This window comes from Capra hircus, chromosome 12 (genome assembly GCF_001704415.2).
Source record: "Capra hircus breed San Clemente chromosome 12, ASM170441v1, whole genome shotgun sequence".
Taxonomy (NCBI): Eukaryota; Metazoa; Chordata; class Mammalia; order Artiodactyla; family Bovidae; genus Capra; species Capra hircus.
Window position 1 is genome coordinate 68,977,232 of NC_030819.1, and position 17,997 is coordinate 68,995,228.

Sequence of the window (17,997 nt, forward strand, 5' to 3'; positions counted from 1 at the left end):
ACGCTCTTCCTTCAGGACATGTCTATAGCTTCTAAAATGTGTTTTCTTTTCCTGTTTTAAGTAAGTGACTATTTTAAATTAATCTATGTTTTTCTTTAACCCATCTTTGCTGTTCTCTCTTTGGGTACTTAACACTCATTATTTCCTAGGTTTTCAAGGGTCATATGACTCTTTGACTTCTGTGTACATTGTGTTAATAGTAAGGATGTAGAACATTAGTAAAACAGAAACCATCTAATTTCAGATAGAGATAAGTGCTACAAAAATAAAACAAGGATGGCTTAGAGAGTGTGTGTATTGGAGGAGGGAGGGGAAGCTGGTATTTAGATATGGAAGTAAAGCAGGATCTCCCAGAAAAGAAAACTTTTGGGCAGATCCCAATGATAAGGAATGAGACACGTGAAGAAGGGAAGGGGCAGAGGGGTGAACCAGGCAGAGGGAAGAATGCAAAGGTCCTGGGGTGGGAAGGAGGTTAGTGTGTTTGAGATTAGGAAGAAGCCAACTTACCAGAGGTGTAGTGAGCGAGGGAGAGGAAGAAAAGGTTGGCTGTGCAGGCCTGAAAGGTTGGCTGCGCAGGCCTGAAAGGTTGGCTGCGCAGGCCTGTAGGCCACTGTAAGGAGTTGGGATCTGATTATATGGAAGGAAGACTGTTAGGAGCTGTGAAGAGACATGATCTGATTTATATTTTTAAAAGGCCATTCTGGAGACATGTGCTACTTGGGCTGTTCCTCCCATTCTCCAGCCCACTCAGCCTGGAGAAGCTTCTCTCTGTTTAAAAATAGCCCCTTTTTAAAAACCACTTGGCATTGTGAAGTTGCCAAGTAAAACAAAGTGGGGTTTAAGCTGTAAAGGTGGCTTTGTATGTGGTCCTTTATCTTTCCTTTGAGTCCTTCAATTTATCTCGTCGGAGATGGTTTAATTATATCAAGTCATTGAGTTCTAGCTGAAGTATTTTGGATAGATCTGCCCAAAGATTAGATATCATTTAAACACAACTTGTATTTTTTTGGAACATGTCCAAGTGCAGCACTGAGTTGCTTAACAGTAGCTTCATCCTCCAGCTCTTTAGGATGCCTGAAAGGCTCCATTTCCATGAAAATGTAAGAGGAAAGCAATTTCGTATAAGTCTTCTCTTTTCCCCTCTCTCTCTGATTTTCACTAAATTTCTCCTTGTATAAAAACATTGCCAATAAAACTCAACTTGAGTGTGAATTATAATTAGAGATACAGTCTCTGAGGTTGCCAAATTATGTCTTCCCAGATCTACTAACATTTCCCCTGTTCTGTTGGCTGATGTAGATCCTGTACCAGGAGGACTTTGGCTACTTTTCCATTTAGTTTCTGTGCATTGACTGATGTGTGTCAAGCTAATTGCTGGCTAATTCTATAATAGATGCATCCCAGGTGTACTCTTGGGTCTCTTGGGGGTTTGTACTGTGTGATTTTCTGCACTTGAACCCCTACACACATCTTTACCAACTTGCATAATGTATAAGCCTTTAATCTCTCAGAAAACCATGCCCTTCGCTCTGCTGTAAGCCCTGGATTAAAAAGCCCTTGCTGACTAGACTGAGTGTTAGGAATTTTGATTAACAACAAAACTCAAGTCTAGAAGATTTGATTATTTTGAACTAAGGTCTGGGAATACACTACAGAATAGGCCACTCACCCGGTGCAAACAGCAAGTTTAGGGGGTGAGAGTGAAAACTAGGTGGCGAAGAAGACCAATAGGCGATAGATAGTACCTGGTCTCCACCTCTGCTCTTTTCTGTTCTGGTTCTACGCTGCTGCTCAGCACTGCTGCAGTAAGTGTACCTAATATTTCAGCTGTTCTTTCACATTGCTTTTACTCAAGAAGCCCAGAAGTTTGGAATCTGGTATTTTCAAGACCCTCAAATGATAAACTCTTTGGTATTGTGGTTGGATTTTTTTTTTTTTTTAACAGTCTTTACCAGTGATCTGTTAGTAAAATATTGTTCAACTATTATCTTCCTGAGGGTACCCACCCTGAACCACTCTATTTAAAACTGCACCTTCTACACTTCCATATCTTTTTGTTTTTGTTCAGTCGCTAAGTCGTGTTCAACTCTTTGTGACCCCATGGACTGCAGCATGCCAGGCTTCCCTGTCCTTCACTATCTCCCAGAGTTTGCTCAAACTCGTGTCCATTGAGTCAGTGATGTCATCCATCCATCTCATCCTCTGTTGCCCCCTTCTTCTCTTGCCCTCAATCTTTCCCTGAATCAAGGTCTTTTCTAATGAGTCAGCTCTTCCCATCAGGCGGCCAAAGTATTGGAACTTCAGCTTCAGCATCAGTCTTTCCAGTGAATATTCAGGGTTGATTTCCTTTAGGATTGACTGGTTTGATCTCCTTGCTGTTCAAGAGACTCTTAAGAGTCTTCTCCAACCTCAGTTCGAATACATCAATTCTTCAGCACTCAGCCTTCTTTATGATCCACCTCTCACATCTGTACATGACTAGTGCAAAAACCATACCTTTGACAATATAGACCTTTGTCAGCAAGTGATGTCTCTGCTTTTCAATACGCTGTCTAGGTTTGTCATAGCTTTTCTTCCAAGGAGCATGCATCTTTTAATTTCATGGTTGCACTCATCATCTGCAGTGATTTTGGAGCCCAAGAAAATAAGATCTGTCACTGTTTCCATTTCCCCCCATCTATTTGCCATGAAATGATGGGACTGGGTGCCATGATTTTCATTTTTTGAATGTTGAGTTTTAAGCTTGCTTTTTCACTCTCCTCTTTCACCTTCATCAAGAGGCTCTTTAGTACCTCTTCACTTTTTACCATTAGAGTGGTATCATGTGCATATTGTCACCCTACTTATTTAACTTATGCAGAGTACATCATGAGAAACACTGGGCTGGAGGAAGCACCAGGTGGAATCAAGATTGCTGGGAGAAATATCAATAACCTCATATATGCAGATGATACCACCCTTATGGCAGAAAGTGAAGAAGAACTAAAGAGCTTCTTGATGAAAGTGAAAGAGGAGAGTGAAAAAGTTGGCTTAAAGCTCAACATTCAGAAAACGAAGATCATGGCATCTGGTCCCATCACTTCATGGGAAATAGATGGGGAAACAGTGGAAACAGTGGCTGACTTTATTTTTCTGGATTCCAAAATCACTGCAAATGGTGATTGCAGCCATGAAATTAAAAGACGCTTACTCCTTGGAAGGAAAGTTATGATCAACCTAGACAGCATATTAAAAAGCAGAGACATTACTTTGCCAACAAAGATCCATCTAGTGAAGGCTATGGTTTTTCCAGTGGTCATGTATGGATGTGAGAGTTGGACTATAAAGAAAGCTGAGCACAGAAGAATTGATGCTTTTGAACTGTGGTGTTGGAGAAGACTCTTGAGAGTCTGTTGGTCTGCAAAGAGATCCAACCAGTCCATCCTAAAGATCAGTCCTGGTGTTCACTGGAAGGACTGATGTTGAAGCTGAAACTCCAATACTTTGGCCACCTGATGCGAAGAGCTGACTCATTTGAAAAGACCCTGATGCTGGGAAAGATTGAGGGCAGGAGGAGAAGGGAGCGACAGAGGATGAGATGGTTGGATGGCATCACCAACTTGATGGACATGGGTTTGGGTGGACTCTGGGAGTTGGTGATGTACAGGGAGGCCTGGCGTGCTGTGGTTCATGGGGTCGCAAAGAGTCAGACACGACTGAGCGACTGAACTGAACTGATGTGCATATCTGAGATTGTTGATATTTCTCCCAACAATCTTGATTCCAGCTTGTGAGTCATCCAGCCTGGCATTTCTCATGATGTGCTCTGCATATAAGTTAAATAAGCAGGGCAACAATATACAGCCTTGATGTACTTCTTTTCCAATTTTGAACCAGGTTTTACCCTTTTTTTTTTTTTAAATTAGCACTTGCCAACCTCTAACATACTATGCTACCTATTATGTTTGCCATCTTTGTTCTTTTCCTACTAGAATGTGAACCTCAAAACTACAGGGGTATTTGCCTTGTTCATTCATATATACCAGGAATGAACTTAGCACAGTGCCTTGTACAAAGTAGATGGTTAATAAGTATTTGTTGAATGGTCAAACGATGTTTCACAGCAAGAATGAGTCATAAATTTCCTCTCTGAAGGCTACTTCTTATTTTAGATATTTAATTAATTCAGGTGTTCAACCAGTCTTGTGAATGTTTGCATGACATAATATGTAATCTATCTATAGCTGTCATGACTTTTATAATAATTTTCTTACCAACTATGTACATTGTAGTTCTATTTTAGACTACCACAACTTAGACTCACAAAACTGGCTATTACATTGTTTTTTTTTTTTTTTTTTTAAGAAAAAAGAGTTTATTTGCGTGGCTGCACTGGGTGTTAGTTGTACCAAGTGAGATCTCCTACATTCATGGTGGCATAAGGGATCTTTAGTTGTGTCACATAAACTCCTAGTTGCGACATGTGAAATCTAGCTCCCTAGTCAGGGATTGAACCCTGGGCCCCCTACATTGGGAGTACAGAGTCTTAGCCACTGGACTGACAGGAAAGTCCCCTGGCTATCACCTTCTTGGTAGAAAAACTGATCTAATATAGCATGATTCCTATAATTAAGCATATGATATATTAATATTGTTTCATTGTATGATCTAATATAGCATGATTCCTATAATTAAGCATATGATATATTAATATTGTTTCATTGTACACCACTTCCCATTTTATTTTCAAGTGAATATCCCCATTCTTTGGATTTATCATAGCACTAGGTGTTTAGTACATGCCAATTAAGTACTTAATAACTAACTGTAAAGTGCCATGGGAATTTGCATCTTCCTATAACTATTACAATTCTATGTCAGCTGTTAACAGTTCTGTTGTTGGCAGCAACTGCCCCTCAGGAATTGGTCTCACGAAATGTATGTTGCTCACTGGCCTCCTGCACATGATCCCTGATGGTATTCCCTGCTTCCAGATCTTTCTCCCTCAGCTCAGGCATTGACAACTCTATCAAACTTTCCTCTCAGCTCTGATCATCCAGGCTAACCCCCTCAAAAACCTTCAACAGTCCTGAGTGCCTATGTGAGTATGCTGTGTATGCTAAGTCGCTTCAGTCATGTCTGACTCTTTGCGACCCTCTGGACTGTAGCCCACCAGGCTCCTCTGTCCATGGGATTCTCCAGGAAAGAAAACTGGGGTGGGTTGCCATGCCCTCCTCCAGGGGATCTTCCTGACCCAGGGATCAAACCCACATTTCTTAGGTCTCCTGTATTGGCAGGCAGGTTCTTTAACCACTAGTGCCTGGTAACAAACCTGGGAAGCCTGAGTGCCTATGCAGATAAACACAAATTCTTCAGCATCTTATTGAAAGCCCTCTTAAATGGCCTCAAATTACCTTCATAAAAATGTATGTCTTATTATTTTTATATTAACACTGAAATCAGATTGATTGTATTCTTTGCAGCCAAAGATGGAGAAGCTCTATACAGTCAGCAAAAACAAGACTGGGAGCTGACTGTGGCTCAGATCATGAACTCCTTATTGCCAAATTCAGACTTAAATTGAAAAGTAGGGAAAACCACTAGACCATTCAGGTATGACTTAAATCAAATCCCTTATGATTATACAGTGGAAGTGAGAAATAGATTTAAGGGCCTAGATCTGATAGAGTGCATGATGAACTATGGACAGAGGTTCATGACATTGTACAGGAATCAAGACCATCCCCAGGAAAAAGAAATGCAAAAAAGCAAAATGGCTGCCTGAGGAGGCCTTACAAATAGCTGTGAAAAGAAGAGAAGTGAAAAGCAAAGGAGAAAAGGAAAGATATTTCCATTTGAATGCAGAGTTCCAAAGAATAGCAAGGAGAGATAAGAAAGTCTTCATCAGTGATCAGTGCAAAGAAATAGAAGAAAACAATAGAATGGGAAAGACTAGAGATCTCAAGAAAATTAGAGATATCAAGGGAACATTTCATGTAATGATGGGCTCAATAAAGGACAGAAATGGCATGGACCTAACAGAAGCAAAAAATATTAAGAAGAGGTGGCCAGAATACACAGAAGAACTGTACAGAAAAGATCTTCACGACCCAGATAATCATGATGGTGTGATCACTCACCTAGAGCCAAATATCCTGGAATGTGAAGTCAAGTGGGCCTTAGGAAGCATCACTATGAACAAAGCTAGTGGAGGTGATGGAATTCCAGTTGAGCTATTTCAAATCCTGAAAGATGATGCTGTGAAAGTGCTGCACTCACTATGCCAGCAAATTTGGAAAACTCAGCAGTGGCCACAGGACTGGAAAAAGTCAGTTTTCATTCCAATCCCAAAGAAAGGCAATACCAAAGAGTGCTCAAACTACCATACAATTGCACTCATCTCACATGCTAGCAGAGTAATGCTCAAAATTCTCCAAGCCAGGCTTCAGCAATACATGAAATGTGAACTTCCAGATGTTCAAGCTGGTTTTAGAAAAGGCAGAGGAACAAGAGATCAAATTGCCAACATCTGCTGGATCATCAGAAAAGCAAGAGAGTTCCAGAAAAACATCTATTTCTGCTTTATTGACTATGCCACAGCCTTTGACTGTGTGGATCACAATAAACTGTGGAAAATGCTTCAAGAGATAGGAATACCAGACCACGTGACCTGCCTCTTAAGAAATCTGTATGCAGGTCAGGAAGCAACAGTTGGAACTGGACATGGAACAACAGACTGGTCCAAATAGGAAAAGAAGTATGTCAAGGCTGTATATTGTCACCCTGCTTATTTAACTTATATGCAGAGAACATCATGAGAAATGCTGGGCTGGATGAAGCACAAGCTAGAATCAAGATTGCTGGGAGAAATGTCAATAACCTCAGATATGCAGATGACACCACCCTTATGGCAGAAAGTGAAGAAGAACTAAAGAGCCTCTTGATGAAAGTGAAAGAGGAGAATGAAAAAGTTGGCTTAAAGCTCAACATTCAGAAAACGAAGATCATGGCATCTGGTCCCATCACTTCATGGGAAATAGATGGGGAAACAGTGGCTCACTTTACTTTTTTGGGGCTCCAAAATCACTGCAGATGGTGATTACAGCCATGAAATTAAAAGATGCTTACTCCTTGGAAGGAAAGTTATGACCAACCTAGACAGCATATTAAAAAGAAGAGACATTACTTTGCTAACAAAGGTCTGTCTAGTCAAGGCTATGGTTTTTCCAGTGTTCATGTATGGATGTGAGAGTTGGACTGTAAAGAAAGCTGAGCACCGAAGAATCGATGCTTTTGAACTGTGTTGTTGGAGAAGACTCTTGAGAGTCCCTTGGTCTGCAAAGAGATCCAACCGGTCTATCCTAAAGGAGATCAGTCCTGGATGTTCATTGGAAGGACTAATGTTGAAGCTGAAACTCCAATACTTGGCCACCTGATGCGAAGAGCTGACTCATTTGAAAAGACCCTGATGCTGGGAAAGATCGAGGGCAGGAGGAGAAGGGGACCACAGAGGATGAGATGGTTGGATGGCATCACCGACTCAATGGACATGAGTCTGAATAAACTCCAGGAGTTGGTGATCGACAGGGTGCCTGGCTTGCTGCAGTTCATGGGGTCGCAAAGAATTGGACATGACTGAGTGGCTGAACTGAACTGAACTGATTTTAATATTCCCAGAAATCAGGAGGATCGTTGTTCCCCCCATGCCCTGGGCATTTCTGATTCTCTAACTTGGCTCATGCTAGTCCTTTGCCCCATTCTAGGCTGGATTCAATCTGTCAAGCTTTTTTAATCTTTCAGAATAATCTCATGGGCCACCTTCCTGAAATTTCTTCTAATTCCTTCCTCTCCTTTCTCCTAAGTACCATAACTTTTAAAACAAAGACTTGCAACATGTAGATCACTGTTCTTTTTAAAACATTTTCTTTTATTCTGATAAGAACACTTAACAGGAGATCTACTTACTTTTTTTTTTCAGCTTCATTAAGGAATATTTGACAAATAATATTATATCTTTAAAGTGTGCAATGTGATGATTTGATGTACATATATATTGTGAAAGGATTAGTATTTGTCTTTCTCTGCCTGTCTTATTTTCACTTTGAATAATACCCTATAGGTTCATCCGATTGTCACAAATGTCAGGATTGCCTTCTCTTTAAAGGATAAATTATATTCCATTGTGTACATATATATATATATATCACATTTTATTTATTTATTCACTTGCTGATGGACACTTAAGCTGTTTTCATACCTTGGCTATTGTGAATAACGCTGCAATGGACATGAACAGGGGAATGCAGCCATTTTAATGAGATACTGATGCCAATCTCTTTGACTATATACCCAGAAGTGAGATTGTTAGATCATATGGTAGCTCTGTTTTAATTTATGAGGGACCTCTACTATTTCCATAATAGTATTTACCGATTTACATTCCCTCTGAGAGTCTACAAGGATTTTTCTTCTCCATATCCTCACCAGCATTTTTTATCTCTTCTACATTTCCCCTGTCCCCCTCATGCGTTTGATGATTTTGATGTCATAATTTACATCTTTTCATATTATGTATCCATTAACATATTATTGTAGTTGTTATTCAGTTACCAAGTCGTGTCCGACTCTCTGAGACCCTACGAACTGCAGCACACCAGGCTTCCCTGTGCTTTGCTATTTCTCTGAGTTTGTTTGAACTCAAGTCCATTGACTCAGTGATGCTATCCAACCGTCTTTTCCTCTGTCGCCCCCTTCTCCTCTTGCCCTCACTTTCCCTCAGAATCAGGGTCTTTCCCAGTGAATCGGCGCTTCACGTCAGGTGGCCAAATATTAGAGCTTCAGTTTCAGCATCTGTCCTTCCAATGAATGTTCAGGGTTGATGTCCTTTAGGATTGGCTAGTTTGATCTCCTTGCTGTCCATGGGACTCTCAAGAGTCTTCTCTAGCACCACAGTTTGAAAACATCAAGTATTTAGTGCTCAGCCTTCATTATGGTTCAACTCTCATAGCCGTACATGACTACTGGAAAAACCATACCTTTGACTACACGGACCTTTGCCGGCAAAGTGACGTCTCTGCTTTTTAATATGCTGTCTAGGATGGTCACAGCTTTTCTTCCAAGGAGCAGGCATCTTTTAATTTCACGGCTGCATCCTCTGTCCACAGTGATTCTGGAGCCCAAGAAAATAAAGTCTGTCACTGTTTCCACTTTTCCCCCATCTATTTGCCATGAAGTGATAGGACCAGATGCCATGATCTTCATTTTTTGAATGTTGAGTTTTAAGCTTGCTTTTTCACTCTTCTCTTTCACCTTCATCAAGAGGCTCTTTAGTTCCTCTTTGCTTTCTGCCTTTCAAGTGGCATATCTGAGGTTGTTGATATTTCTCCTGGCAATACATATTGTAGTTATGTAGTTTAATCTTTAAACTAGAGTTGCAACTGATTTTTTATTTTCTTACTTTTGCTTTTAAGTTTCTTCTTTTGTCTTTAGCTGTTTACACTTTAATTATAATGTGTCTCCATGTGATCTCTTGGAGTCTTTTAGTTTGGTTCTCTTTGGACTTCCGGTATCTAGATGTCTTTTCTCCTCCATTGTTAGGAAAGTATTAAGCCATTGTTTTGTCAAATGAACTTTCTGTCCCTTTCTGTCTTTCTTCTCCCTCTGTGAATATTGGTCCCCTTGACTGTGTCCCATAAGTCCCTTAACCTATCCTCATTCCTTTTTGTTTTTTTCTTTTTGCTTCTGCTCTGTCTTTGAGTTTATTGGTCCTTTCTTCCTCCTGATACAGTTTACTGAACTCCTCTGTTTAATTTTTCAGTTCATTTACAGTATCCTTTGGCTCTAGGATTTCTGTTGACTACCTTCACAAGCCTTTCTATCACTTCGTTGAAACTCTCACTTTGTTCATGCGTTGCTCTTCTGAACATGGGGAACATTTGTGACCTTTATTTTGAAGTCTTTGTCTGATAAATGTTCCATTAAGATTGGTTCTGGAGACTTATCTTGTTCTTTTATTTGTAACAGTTCCCCTTTACTTCATTTCCTTTGATGCTCTGTGTTGGTTTTTGCACAGTAGACAAAACAGCCACCTCTTCTGATCTGGAGAGACTGGTTTTGCGTAGGAGATAAATCTCATCAATCCGCCTCTCAAGGTCGTGGTTGCCTCAAACCTTTGTGAATGTCAGGCCACTGTCTTTGTTCTTAGTGGCTTCCAGTAACTGAGGGTGTGCCAAGACCTGTCAGTCTCCAGACATGAAGGATACAGTCTGCAATAGTTGCATGCTGATTAGAACCTTGTAGAGTATGCGGTAAAATCTTTTCCAGGAAAAGACAGGCAGATGAGACAGGTTACCTGTTCGCTCTGCACAGAGTCCTAGGGAAGAGCTTCAGCAAGTGTTTATGTGCCTGTTAACAACTGCTGCTTTGTGTGCTAAATTCTTGTGGGCATGATGAATTCAAGCCCTGTTGACTTTCAGAGCTGTGTGATTTGGGGACCTGATCCTCAGGTGGCAGTCTTAAAAACTGGGTTGCTAGATATGTGCCCCAAACTCTTCACTTCTCAAGGAGTAGCTTCCGAGTTAGGGGTTCCTTCCCAATTATATGGTGTTGGGCCAAGGATGGGATTCATGGTGAGAGTATCTCAGCCTTTTCTACCCACTATAATGTGAGTATTTTCTCAGTTGTCTGATGTATAGGAGTCACTCAACTTGTTTCTCTATTTGACTAGTTTAGATACTTCTTTTAATGGAATCATGCTATGTTTGTCTTCCTGTGACCGGCTTATTTCACTCTGCATAATGTTCTCAAAGTTCAACCATGTGATGCATGCTGTAGAATTTCCTTCTTTTTAAACTCTGAATAGTATTCCATTTGGGCTTCCCTGGTGGCTCAGAGGTTGAAGCGTCTGCCTGCAATGCGGGAGACCTGGGTTTGATCCCTGGGTCGGGAAGATCCCCTGGAGAAGAAAATGGCAACCCACTCCAGTATTCTTGCCTGGAGAATCCCATGGACGGAGAAGCCTGGTGGGCTACAGTCCACGGGGTCGCAAAGAGTCGGACACGACTGACCAAGTGACTTAACTAACTAAACTAAAACAGTTTCTTTATCCATTTGTCTATTGATGGACATATAGATTGTTACCATATGTTGGCTATTGTGAATAATGTTATAATAAACATGGAAATGCTAATATCTCTTTGAGATCTTGATTTAAAATCTTTTAAAGAAATATCGAAAAACAGAATTGTTAGATCATATGGTAAATTTAGTTCTAATTTTTTGAGAAACCTTTATATTGTTTTCAATAGTAGTTGCACCATTTTGCATTCCTACTGAGGTACAAAGATTGCAGTTGTTCCACTTACTCATCAACACGTATCTCTTACTTTTTTAATAATTATTTTTGATAACAGCCAAAGGCGATGGCACCCCACTCCAGTACTCTTGCCTGGAAAATCCCATGGACAGAAGAGCTTGGTAGGCTGTGGTCCATGGGGTCGCGAAGAGTTGGACACGACTCAGCAACTTCCCTTTTCACTTTTCACTTTCATGCATTGGAGAAGGAAATGGCAATCCACTCCAGTGTTCTTGCCTGGAGAATCCCAGGGACGGGGGAGCCTGGTGGGCTGCCGTCTATGGGGTCACACAGAATCAGACACGACTGAAGTGACTTAGCAGCAGCATCTTTACAGATGTGAAGTGACATCTCATGGTGGTTTTGATTAGGATTTCCCTGATGATTAGATGTTGAACATTTTTTCATATGCCCATGTCCACTGCCATAGCATTCTGTGTGTCTAATATACACTTATTTTCTTTGACTAATATTTTAGTCTACAAACTTGTCTAGTTCTCATCCTCTGCTAGAAATCACCTATGGGTGGGGATCATATATATGGTACCTGGCATATAATATTTCACTGATGCACTGAATGGAATGAATGAGGAAGCTTATCCAGGATAATCAAATATTTTCCATCCTTTTATTCTATTATCTCAAATAAGTTTAACCTTGAGTAAGGTGGAAAGAACATAGGGGGACTGATAAATTGACTGATAAGGAAGTTTTGGAAGTGTGTCTTTGAGGGACAAGAAAGAAGATTGACCAAGGACAAATGAAAAGTTTGCCTAGTAGTGTTGGGAACCCAGCTGAGCTAGTGAAGTGTTAAGTGGTTAAAAATTAGTAGTAATAATAGTAGTATATTATGTACTAAGCAATGTGCTAAGCATTTTACAATAGTAATTTTATAATAAAATTTTATTTAGTACTCAATTCTATCTATGAAGCAAGGTATTAATTTCATTTTATGTATGCCGTAACTGAGGCTCAATGATTTATTCGAGTTCACACAGTTAAAGAGTGGCAATGTCAGAATTACCAACCAGCTCTTTCTGGTTTCATCTTTGGATCATTTAACAGCTGTACTAGCCTGTCTCTAGAGGAACTGAACTTACAGGATTTAGCATACCTTATCTCAGCTGCAAAATTACTCGGCCAAAGGACAAGCGCCATCACTCTTTGGATGTCAGCTTCCTTGTGTGTGATGTCTGAGTGGTTCTGTTGGGGGGTGAGAGGGGTGGGAGGCATTTAAGGTGATCTATCACATTCTGTGATTCTATCCTATAGTAAATATGCTCAAACAGAGTTTCAACTTGCAATCACAGAACAGAACACAACAGCAGCCTATGTGGAGAGCCTCTGGTGCCTTGCGTTTGTACAGGGCGATCTTCTTTGCAATTGTTTCCAATTCAATCTGCGACTATAACCTGGACAGCCAATTACTGTCCCAGCCACATTTTGCTGTCTTCTGTGCTTGGTTATCAAGTTTTCTTATTCTCTGCCAACTTCCTGCTCTTTGGTCCCTGCTTTTTAGCATTTTTGTAGTCAAGGTAACTAGCCCTTAGATTGTTTACCCACTGCAGTCTGCAACCTCGTCTCAATCAGAATTGTCAGGTGGGTTGCTGAAATCTGCTCTTTAGCCTGATTGGAGAATAGGGGCCTACCACCCTGCAGACAACTCCTTGCTGGGTGTTTCCCAAGTCTAGCACATTTCCTGCTTAGATATATGTTTTTGTTGACACAAAAAAAGTGCAAAACTTGAGAATTATGATTAAGTTTTATCTGGGGCAAAATGAGGCTTGTAGTCCAGGAGACAGCATCTTGATAGTTCTGAGAAACTGCTCCAAAGAGGTGGGGGGAAGGTCAGTCAGCACATGTGTGATTTTGGTGAAGAGGAGTACAGTTTAAGCATGTATTTTTTGCAGGTTTCTGCTAGTTTCACAAAGGTAATTGCCGGTCATGAAGAGCAGACCTCACCATGAAGGATTTTAGTGCATTTTTTAGATATGAAAGGATATAAGAATTAGGCTCATAAAATCAGCTCCTGAAAATATCTAGTTATCTGAAGACCTGTTCTGCCAGTTTTTCCCAGGGCACAGAGTGCCTCACTTCTGTTCTCCACCCTGAACTCCTTTCAGGGGGTTCTGAAAGTCAGCAGCTGCAGCAGCACCTGATTCAATCCTTGTAGAGGTAGATGGCAAGTGCCCATGGAAAGTGCCAATTTGTGGTTAATGTTTTAAATCACAGAGTCTGATCACTCTGACCTCAGTACCTTTTATTTCTATGAAGTTGAACCAGTTCTTAGAAAGAAACACTTTCCATTGACTTTAGGGATTTTCAATTACTGCAATGATTTTCTTTTAGGACAGAAACACACTTTTTATCATGAGGGACTACATGATTTTTCATCTCCGAATGGATGCATGGTTACTTTTGTTTAAAGTTTGACTCTCAGAAAATAGCCTTGTGCTAATATTTATGTAAAAGTGACTGGCTGTGGGTCAGAAAATATAGGAGGAAATTTAAAAATACACTTTTGAGTGTGTTACGCTCAATTCTCCCAGGAGATTAATCTGCTTTGTTAAACTAGATATACCACCATTTGCATTTTCCCTAATATATAAACTATGATTTTTATCTGCAATATTTATAGTGTTGTGGAGTAACTCATCAAAGACAAATCTCAATAGGTACTTCCAGAAATTAGAGCTTCTCTGGCCATAAACCCAGTGCCTATGGGTCTAAAGTCTCAGGTCTCTGGACATGAGACGTTTGGTTTTCTGTCATTAAGAGAAATGGACAATTTCTTAAGTTTTGCCTAAAATGAAACTCTACTTACCAATTTTCCCTTCATTTAGCGCTTAAGTTACCTGCTTTTAGTTATTTTTCATTGATCAGCAAGGAATAACTTTCAGCAAGACACATAGAAATTCAGTTCCACACAGCTCTTAAATTCTGATTTTTGGTGGGTGCTATGTATCATGGGAAAAAGTCTTCCCTGGTGGCTCATATGGTAAAGAATCTGTCTGCACTGAGGGAGACCCGGGTTCAGTCCCTGGGTCAGAAAGATCCTGTGGAGAAGAAAATAGCAACCCACTCCAGTATTCTTGCCTGGAGAATCCCATGGACAGAGGAGCCTGGTGAGCTATAGTCCATGGGGTCACAAAGAGTTGGATACGACTGAAGTGACTTAGCAGCAGCAGTGTATCATGGGAAATATAAAAATGACTAAAGTGTGGCCTCTCCTCTTTAGGGAGTCACAGTCAATTAGTAGGGACAGGCATAGACAAAAAGCTTGAATACAGTAAAGGGACTCAGCCAAAGAAATACATTCGCTGTTCACCTGAAACTATCACAACATTGTTAATAGTATATACCCCAATACAAAATAAAAAGTTTTAAAACAAAACAAATGCATAAAATCATGTTGACATGGTAACAAACTTCTAAAATATAAAAGAGAAAGAGATCAATATGATCATCTACAAATACCAAAAATAAAACTAAAAGGCAAAAGAACAAGCAAGAAAAATATTTGTACTGTATTTAACATTATTGATCTAGATACTTTAAAAATCATTTTCTCTTAAAAGATGAAATCCTAATGGCAAAAATTGGTGAGTTCAGTTCAGTCACTCAGTTATGTCCAACTCTACGACCCCATGGACTGCAGCATGCCAGGCCTCCCAGTCCATCAGTAATTCCTGGAGCTCATTCAAATTCATGTATATCTAGTTAGTGATGCCATCCAACCATCTCATTCCCTGTTGTCCCCTTCTCCTCCTATCTTCAATCTTGCCCAGCATCAGAGTCTTTTCCAATGAGTCAGTTTTTCGCATGAGATGGCCAAATTATTAGAGTTTCAGCTTCAGCATCAGTCTCTCCAATGACTATTCAGGACTGATTTCCTTTAGGATAGACTGGTTAGATCTCCTTGCAGTCCAAGGGACTTTGGAGCTCTCCAGCACCACAGTTCAAAAACATCAGTTCTTCAGTGCTCAACTTTCTTTATAGTCCAACTCTCACATCCGTAGCTAACCACTGGAACAAACAATAGCTTTGACTAGATGGACCTTTGTTGGCAAAGTAATGCCTCTGCTTTTCAATATGCTGTCTAGGTTGGTCATAGCTTTTCTTCCAAGGAGTAAGCATCTTTTAATTTCATGGCTGCAGTCACCATCTGCAGTGATTTTGGAGCCTCCCAAAATAAAGGTTTTATTAAATAAGTATGCCATCATGTATTTAGCCATTCTTCTGGGTGCTTCCCAATTGTTCCTATCATAGACAAACCTAGGGGGACAGTTCTTGTACATTCATCATTGCCCACTTTTCTGATTACCTCTTTCGTATCTAATTCCTTGAAGTCGAATTATTGGGAGAAGTTTGTGATATTTTCTAAAACCATTGATCTATATTGCCAAATTGCTCTTCAGGAAGTCTTACCAATTTATAGCATTTGAAGAAGATAATGAGACTGTTCATGTCACTGCACATTTATCAAAACAGAGTAGGACAATTTCTAAATTATCATCTCTCAATTATTATCAATTTCAAAGGTAAAAATAGTACCTTGTTTTAATTTGCATTCATTTATTTGTTGGAAGCTGAGTATTCTCTCACACATTTACTGGCCATTTTTATTTCTTCTTTTGTGAAGTATTCCTCACAATCTTCATTGATAAAGGATAAAGGACAAAAATCAGTAAAGGTTGTGATGAATATCAATTGATGAACACTTCTGGCTTCTCTCCCCATGGGAGGAGGAGTAATCAGATCTACTCTTTGCAAAGCATCGGGTTAAGTGCTAGAGGCGCTGCCCTTGTGAACAGTGACTGCCTTTGTCCATGCTTGCCTGGACCTGAGAGGAAAGCTTTGTTCATATTGACAGGCCTCTTGCACTTAAGCCTTGCTTCTCACCAATGATAATAAATTAGTGACAATGATATCAGAGATAAGAATGTGGCATAGACAAATACGCAGCAACACTTTCATCTTGACACACAGTTCCACTATTGAGAATATGCCAAGTGACTTCTCAGCTTATTGATCAGTTACTTGGAAAATTCTATACCATATTAGTCAGCTGTTTACTAATACAAAATGTTATGTGATGTTACATGATGAACAACTCCAAGATTTAGTGGCTTCTGACAGCAAATATTTCTTCATTGCTTATAAATCTAAGGGTTGGGCATGGTTCTGCTGGTCTTTGCTTGGCTTGTAATCTCTTCTCATTCTGGGGTCATCTCTAGGCTGAGTTCTTCTCACAGTGGAAGGCAGGCATGTGATGGGCAAACTCAGATTTTTAATGCCTCTTAGGGCTTCCCCGTGGCTCAGATGGTAAAGAATCTGCCTGCAATGCAGGAGACCTGAGTTTGATCCCTGGGTAGGGACAATCCCCTGGAGAAGGGAAAGGCCACCCACACCCAGTCCAGAGAATTCCATGGACAGGGGGCCTGGCCGGCTACAGTCCATGCGGTCACAAACAGTCGGACACGCCTGAGTGGCTAACACTTTCACTTTCCTGTCTCTTCACACATATGCATTGCTTCATTCCCACCAGTTTAGAACTGAATGAGTTCTCTTGGTGTAAAATTATGTTTGCTAATGTGTGTGTATAGATAATATAGACGAAATTTATAGTAGGAATTGGGTTTGAAATATGGGCTTCCCCCATAGCTCAGTTCGTAAAGAATCTGCCTGCAATGCAGGAGACCCCAATTCGACTCCTGGGTTGGGAAGACCCCCTGGAGAAGGAAAAGGCTACCCACTCCAATATTCTGGCCTGGAGAATTCCATGGGCTGTATAATCCATGGGGTCACAAAGAGTCGGACATGATTGAGTGACTTTCGCTTTTACCTTTCAGAAATGAATGCAAACAAAAATACCTTAGAGTTCAGGAGATTGAAATAAAATATAATAAGAGTAACAAAAATGTATCATTTGGCATATAATCTTGTGATAACTTGGATAGGAACTGTATGGTATAATGCTATGTTAGTGATCCTTAGGATAAGGAAAAAGATACTTTAAAATGATAAAGAGTTAGCTATTGAGTTCTATGTAGTATATATTGACCATATACCTAACTGAGCTCTTGTTTATGAGAACAGAGGCAAGCCAGTTCTGAAACTGCTTTGCATATCAATGTCCCTCTGTATCTCCTTATTATTTCTCTTTGCTCTGCAATTATTCTACTGGTTTTTACTAAACTATAGATATTTCATCCCTCTGTGAATCGAAATCTTTTGCTTCTGTCATTTCTGCACACACGTTGCATTTTAGAGTATGCATTCTGGGCATGCCAAGGAGGAAATAAAGTTTTCTCTTTCTTTGGCTTGGAATTTTTTTCTTTCCAATTAGTTTACAGAGTGTTTTCTTCTCAGGCATGTCTCTTGGTAGAAAAAATCTGTCTCCCAAAAGTGTGTTTGGAACTGAGAGTGCATCTGTCTTGAGAGTCTGGCGCCATCTTAAATGTAAATGTGTGCTTTGTGAACGTTAGTAATTGTTGAGAAAGACGAATAATGGAGAGTGTGTCTATGAATTCTCTCTGTGTGTGCATATGTGTGAGAGAGAGAAAGAGAGAGAGATTCAGGGGGAGTCAGAAGGAAGAGGCAAAAGAGAACTAAAGGAAGAAACGGGGAATTCTTGAGATAGTTAGTAAACAGAAATCAGTTTG